Source organism: Nomia melanderi, unplaced genomic scaffold (genome assembly GCF_051020985.1).
Source record: "Nomia melanderi isolate GNS246 unplaced genomic scaffold, iyNomMela1 scaffold0143, whole genome shotgun sequence".
Lineage (NCBI taxonomy): Eukaryota > Metazoa > Arthropoda > Insecta > Hymenoptera > Halictidae > Nomia > Nomia melanderi.
Window position 1 is genome coordinate 72,501 of NW_027475258.1, and position 7,500 is coordinate 80,000.

The window sequence follows — 7,500 nt, forward strand, 5'->3', positions numbered from 1 at the left end:
AAGAGAGTATATGGTGATTCTTTTTATATATATATATATTTCGAAATACAACTGAACGTGGCGGAAGCGCACGGTGGTGGTCCAGCGAGGACACGCGACGACGGGGAATAAGAACTATTCGACCCGTTACGAATACGCATGCTCGTCCCGCACGATTTTAACACACACCGTGTTTTTCTCCAGTCGTCAAAGCGTTCGTGCGTCGAATTCGAAAAATAAAAAAAAAAGAAAAACACCTTTTCTCTCTCTCGGGGTAAAAGAGTCGATGTGTATTGTGTATAAAGGTTCTGCGAGAAGTCTCGTTTTGACGTGTGTTCCGCCGATAACGACGATCCTCCGAAACGGGGATACAGAAACGTTACACCTCACAACACGATCTCCGTCTCTTCTCTATAGCAGAAACCGATAAAAATACACCTCCCGAAAGAGAGTATATGGTGATTCTTTTTATATATATATTTCGAAATTCAACTGAACGTGGCGGAAGCGCACGGTGGTGGTCCAGCGAGGACACGCGACGACGGGGAATAAGAACTATTCGACCCGTTACGAATACGCATGCTCGTCCCGCACGATTTTAACACACACCGTGTTTTTCTCCAGTCGTCAAAGCGTTCGTGCGTCGAATTCGAAAAATAAAAAAAAGAAATACACCTTTTCTCTCTCTCTCGGGGTAAAAAGAGTCGATGTGTATTGTGTATAAAGGTTCTGCTGCGAGAAGTCTCGTTTTGCCGTGTGTTTCGGTAACGACGATCCTCCGAAACGTACATCTCATTCGTAAGAGAGGAAGAAAACAATCTCCCTGGGGCCAGTCGGTAATATACCGACATACGACGTGTCGTGCACATCCGTCTCACGCACGGTATACAAAATATGAATAAAACGTGTGTAGTCTCTCTCTCTCTCGACTTCTTAATATTTTCTTTCACCTCTGACGCATCATTTCAGGTGACGTCGGGAGCGCGGGAAAAAAAATTTTTCTAAACACACGAAACCGTTCATCTCACGAACAGCCGAAAAAGTTGTCGCTCAGATCCATATCGCAGTGGAGCGGTATCCGCGGGCGGTCGTAATTGAACGACGCACGACGCCGCGAACACTCACGCGAGTCCATACAAACGATTCCGATCGTTTTGCAACAACTAGAACGTACACTGTCCGTGAAATTCACAGAATTTTCGCGTGTCCGCGACAAACGCCGACGAGACACCCATCGTTCGCTCGTACGTAGCATCCTTCTCTTAACCCGACTCAGAAACGTTCTTTGCGCCCTTCGGTAAAAAAACGTTCGATCCGAAGAGGTGAACGACGGCGGGGATTTGACAGAGCTACGCAAGCAGTGTATGGTACGTAAACGACCCTCAGCCAGGCGTGGTCCAGGAATTGTATCCGTGGACCGCAATGTGCGTTCGAAATGTCGATGTTCATGTGTCCTGCAGTTCACACGTTGACGCGCAATTAGCTGCGTTCTTCATCGACCCACGAGCCAAGTGATCCACCGTTCAGGGTAATCGTATAAATTTTATATTTCACATATATAATTTTATTCTCATTTGTTCGACCTAATATCTCTCTTCTTTCAAAGAGAAGATAAAAGTTGATACCTGAATCTCCGACCAGCGCGCGAAGGAGATTCAGGCGTCGCCTTGGAGACGACACCGAAGCCTTTCGAGACGAAAAACGTTCAAGTAATATGTATATATTTCTCGACGTTCCGGGCGTATAGTGCATTCAAAAACCCGCGAAAGACGCAGAAGACTCGCACGCGTGGAAACGACGGGGATATATTTTGTATCCTACCCGATACTGAATCCATCGCGTGCAGTCGACCCTCGCGTTCTTCCGATCAGACGCATCTATTGTTGCGCGCATGTTTTCGCGTCGCATCGCGCGAAACGTTGCACGAATCGTACCGATCGATCGATTGAAAGCAAATAATGAAAAAAGACTTCACAGCTGGCTCTTTGCCGGTCATTCGTCCCATGTTATCTCTTGCCGCGAAATTGGCGCGCAAGAGTTGGGTGTCAGACGCGCGGCTTTAAAACGAGCTTCACGGCCGGTCCCTTCGTTACCGCTTTCGTTCTTTCTCTCGGAACGACCATGAACGAACACGACGAGCGACGCTACGGCATACACACGTCCACGGATTCGATTAAAAAAACAGACTTCACAGCTGGCTCTTTGCCGGTCATTCGTCCCATATTATCTCTTGCCGCGAAATTGGCGCGCAAGAGTTGGGTGTCAGACGCACGGCTTTAAAACGAGCTTCACGGCCGGTCCTCTCAATTCCGTGTACGGTACACGCAAGATGCGGGTTCCACTTCCAGACTACCCGGTCCCTTCTCTCTACGAGAATCGATAGTAGAAGAACGGCTCGAAAACGCGTCTCAGAGACTAGGGGAAAAGAAGCGGTATGCGAGCGAAACGAAAACGCATTATGGAAACGTCGCGAAACAATGTTCGACGGTTGCTCGGTTCCAATCGTGCGGCCGTTTCAATTTCTCGTGCGCTTCACCGTCCCTCCGTAACTCTGGCCGATCGCGTATACCGAAGAGCCGACACGCGCAAAAACCACAGGCATTGTATACTGTATATATATATGTTACAGTCACAGCCTTCGCGCGTTTTACTCTCCGACGCGGGGTTTCCACGACGAAAGAGAGACAGTTTCGTGGCGGGTGACTCGGCCGAATCGCTACGACGGGTATTTCTATTATAGAACGAATCATCGCCACCCTTTACCAGTGCCCGACGAAGGAATCACAAGGTCATCTGGAGTTTACAATGCCAGCGACGGTAATTCCAACGAAGACCCGATAAGTCAACTCATCGTTCTATTTCTCCCCGTACAGAAAAGCGAATCGACGCTAACGCACCTCGCGCAAGCACGAACGTTCTCTTCGCGTGGATCATCCCATCGTCGAAAGATGTAAAGACGCATTGGAGATCGTGGTCTCTGGCGGGCTCATTGCACGCCCCACTGCATATCTTTCCTCGAATCGAGAATGATTCGTCCACTAAGGCTGCGAAACTACGCGTCGAGGAAACTAGGGGAAAGAAGCGGGATGCGAGCGAAACGACAATACATTATGGAAACGTCGCGAAACAATGTTCGGCGGTTGCTCGTTTCCTCCTGCGGACGTTTCATTGCTCGGGCGCTTCACGTCCCTCCGTAACCTTCGCGCGATCGCGTGCCCCGGAGAGCCGGCAACCGGTGAACCACAGGCGTATAAACTATAGTCTTCTATAGCAAGCCTTCGGCGGTTACTCTCCGACGCGGGGATTCCACGACGAGAGAGAATTTCGTGGCGGGTGACATCGGTCGAAACGCTACGACGGGTATTTCTATTATAGAACGAATCATCGCCACCCTTTACCAGTGCCCGACGAAGGAATCACAAGGTCATCTGGAGTTTACAATGCCAGCGACGGTAATTCCAACGAAGACCCGATAAGTCAACTCATCGTTCTATTTCTCCCCGTACAGACAAGCGAATCAACGCTATCGCACCTCACGCATGCACGAACGTTCTCTTCGCGTGAATCGTCCCATCGTCGAAAGATATAGCCGCTTGGAGATCGTGGCCCATCAAGTTCTTCCGTAACTCCTGCGCGATCGCGTACCCCGGAGAGCAGGCAACCGGTGAACCACAGGCGTATAAACTATAGTCTTCTATAGCAAGCCTTCGCGTTTACTCTACGACGCGGGGATTCCACGACGAGAGAGATTTTCGTGGCGGGTGACACGGCCGAATCGCTACGACGGGTATTTCTATTATAGAACGAATCATCGCCACCCTTTACCAGTGCCCGACGAAGGAATCACAAGGTCATCTGGAGTTTACAATGCCAGCGACGGTAATTCCAACGAAGACCCGATAAGTCAACTCATCGTTCTATTTCTCCCCGTACAGAAAAGCGAATCGGCGCTATCGCACCTCACGCAAGCAGGAATGATCTCTTCGCGTGGATCGTCCCATCGTCGAAAGATGTAAGACGTACAGAAATCGTGGTCCATCACGATTATTCGTAACTCTCCGAGTCGCGTATCTGAGAGTAGGACAAACGGAGAACCACAGGCATAAATAATACTATATGTTTCTTATATAGTTAGCCTTCGCGTTTTACTCTCCGACATGGGGATTCCACGACGAGAGAGAGTTTCGTGGCGGGTGTCTCGGCCGAATCGCTACGACGGGTATTTCTATTATAGAACGAATCATCGCCACCCTTTACCAGTGCCCGACGAAGGAATCACAAGGTCATCTGGAGTTTACAATGCCAGCGACGGTAATTCCAACGAAGACCCGATAAGTCAACTCATCGTTCTATTTCTCCCCGTACAGAAAAGCGAATCGACGCTATCGCACCTCGCGCGAGCACGTAACTACTCTTCGCGTGGATCGTCCCATCGTCGAAAGATGTAAGACGCACGGAAATCGTGGCCCATCAACGTTTTTTTGTAACTCTGCCGATCGCGTATCACAGAGCCGAGACGCACATACCACAGGCGTATAATACCGTTTTCTTTCGTATGGTAAGCCTTCGCGTTTACTCTTCGGCGCGGGGTTTCCACGTCGAGAGAGACATTCGTGGCGGGTGACATCGGTCGAAACGCTACGACGGGTATTACTATTATAGAACGAATCATCGCCACCCTTTACCAGTGCCCGACGAAGGAATCACAAGGTCATCTGGAGTTTACAATGCCAGCGACGGTAATTCCAACGAAGACCCGATAAGTCAACTCAACGTTCTATTTCTCCCCGTACAGAAAAGCGAATCGACGCTGTTGCACCTCACGCAAGCACGAACGTTCTCTTCGCGTGGATCGTCCCATCGTCGAAAGATGTAAGACGCACGGAAATCGTGGCACATCACGTGTTTTCGGAACTCTGTCGACCGCGTATCTCAGAGACGACGCGCGCGAACCACTGGCATATACTATTATATATCGCGTTTTACCCTCCGACGCGGGGATTCCACGACGAGAGAGAGTTTCGTGAGCGGGTTGACTCGGAAGAAACGCTACGACGGGTATTTCTATTATAGAACGCATCATCGCCACCCTTTACCAGTGCCCGACGAAGGAATCACAAGGTCATCTGGAGTTTACAATGCCAGCGACGGTAATTCCAACGAAGACCCGATAAGTCAACTCAACGTTCTATTTCTCCCCGTACAGAAAAGCGAATCGACGCAATCGCACCATACGCGTGCACGTAAACAACTCTTCGCGTGGATCGTCCCATCGTCGAGAGACGTAAGTTTTCATAGTATGAATTCGCGTTTTACTCTCCGACGCGGGGATTCCACGACGAGAGAGAGTTTCGTGAGCGGGTTGACTCGGAAGAAACGCTACGACGGGTATTTCTATTATAGAACGCATCATCGCCACCCTTTACCAGTGCCCGACGAAGGAATCACAAGGTCATCTGGAGTTTACAATGCCAGCGACGGTAATTCCAACGAAGACCCGATAAGTCAACTCAACGTTCTATTTCTCCCCGTACAGAAAAGCGAATCGACGCAATCGCACCATACGCGTGCACGTAAACAACTCTTCGCGTGGATCGTCCCATCGTCGAGAGACGTAAGTTTTCATAGTATGAATTCGCGTTTTACTCTCCGACGCGGGGATTCCACGACGAGAGAGAGTTTCGTGAGCGGGTTGACTCGGAAGAAACGCTACGACGGGTATTTCTATTATAGAACGCATCATCGCCACCCTTTACCAGTGCCCGACGAAGGAATCACAAGGTCATCTGGAGTTTACAATGCCAGCGACGGTAATTCCAACGAAGACCCGATAAGTCAACTCAACGTTCTATTACTCCCCGTACAGAAAAGCGAATCGACGCAATCGCACCATACGCGTGCACGTAACAACTCTTCGCGTGGATCGTCCCATCGTCGAGAGACGTAAGTTTCATAGTAAGCCTTCGGCGTTTTACTCTCCGACGCGGGGATTCCACGACGAGAGAGAGAGTTTCGTGAGCGGGTTGACTCGGAAGAAACGCTACGACGGGTATTTCTATTATAGAACGCATCATCGCCACCCTTTACCAGTGCCCGACGAAGGAATCACAAGGTCATCTGGAGTTTACAATGCCAGCGACGGTAATTCCAACGAAGACCCGATAAGTCAACTCAACGTTCTATTTCTCCCCGTACAGAAAAGCGAATCGACGCAATCGCACCATACGCGTACACGTAAACAACTCTTCGCGTGGATCGTCCCATCGTCGAGAGACGTAAGTTTTCATAGTATGAATTCGCGTTTTACTCTCCGACGCGGGGATTCCACGACGAGAGAGAGTTTCGTGAGCGGGTTGACTCGGAAGAAACGCTACGACGGGTATTTCTATTATAGAACGCATCATCGCCACCCTTTACCAGTGCCCGACGAAGGAATCACAAGGTCATCTGGAGTTTACAATGCCAGCGACGGTAATTCCAACGAAGACCCGATAAGTCAACTCAACGTTCTATTTCTCCCCGTACAGAAAAGCGAATCGACGCAATCGCACCATACGCGTGCACGTAAACAACTCTTCGCGTGGATCGTCCCATCGTCGAGAGACGTAAGTTTTCATAGTATGAATTCGCGTTTTACTCTCCGACGCGGGGATTCCACGACGAGAGAGAGTTTCGTGAGCGGGTTGACTCGGAAGAAACGCTACGACGGGTATTTCTATTATAGAACGCATCATCGCCACCCTTTACCAGTGCCCGACGAAGGAATCACAAGGTCATCTGGAGTTTACAATGCCAGCGACGGTAATTCCAACGAAGACCCGATAAGTCAACTCAACGTTCTATTACTCCCCGTACAGAAAAGCGAATCGACGCAATCGCACCATACGCGTGCACGTAACAACTCTTCGCGTGGATCGTCCCATCGTCGAGAGACGTAAGTTTCCATACTATGAATTCGCGTTTTACTCTCCGACGCGGGGATTCCACGACGAGAGAGTGTTTCGTGAGCGGGTTGACTCGGAAGAAACGCTACGACGGGTATTTCTATTATAGAACGCATCATCGCCACCCTTTACCAGTGCCCGACGAAGGAATCACAAGGTCATCTGGAGTTTACAATGCCAGCGACGGTAATTCCAACGAAGACCCGATAAGTCAACTCAACGTTCTATTGCTCCCCGTACAGAAAAGCGAATCGACGCAATCGCACCATACGCGTGCACGTAACAACTCTTCGCGTGGATCGTCCCATCGTCGAGAGACGTAAGTTTCATAAGTAAGCCTTCGGCGTTTTATTCTCCGACGCGGGGATTCCACGACGAGAGAGTGTTTCGTGGCGGGTGACTAGGCCGAAACGCTACGACGGGTATTTCTATTATAGAACGAATCATCGCCACCCTTTACCAGTGCCCGACGAAGGAATCACAAGGTCATCTGGAGTTTACAATGCCAGCGACGGTAATTCCAACGAAGACCCGATAAGTCAGCTCATCGTTCTATTTCTCCCCGTACAGAAAGGCG

The 7,500-nt window shown here is 49.8% G+C and overlaps 1 non-coding gene across 1 annotated transcript; it reads right to left on the bottom strand.

Annotated features, from left to right (window-relative positions):
* Window positions 1–1,355: 1,355 nt before the first annotated feature.
* LOC143175632 (5.8S ribosomal RNA) lies at window positions 1,356–1,510 on the bottom strand. The gene has a single exon (XR_013000337.1). It is a non-coding gene; the product is annotated as a 5.8S ribosomal RNA (ribosomal RNA).
* Between the last annotated feature and the right edge of the window lie 5,990 nt (window positions 1,511–7,500).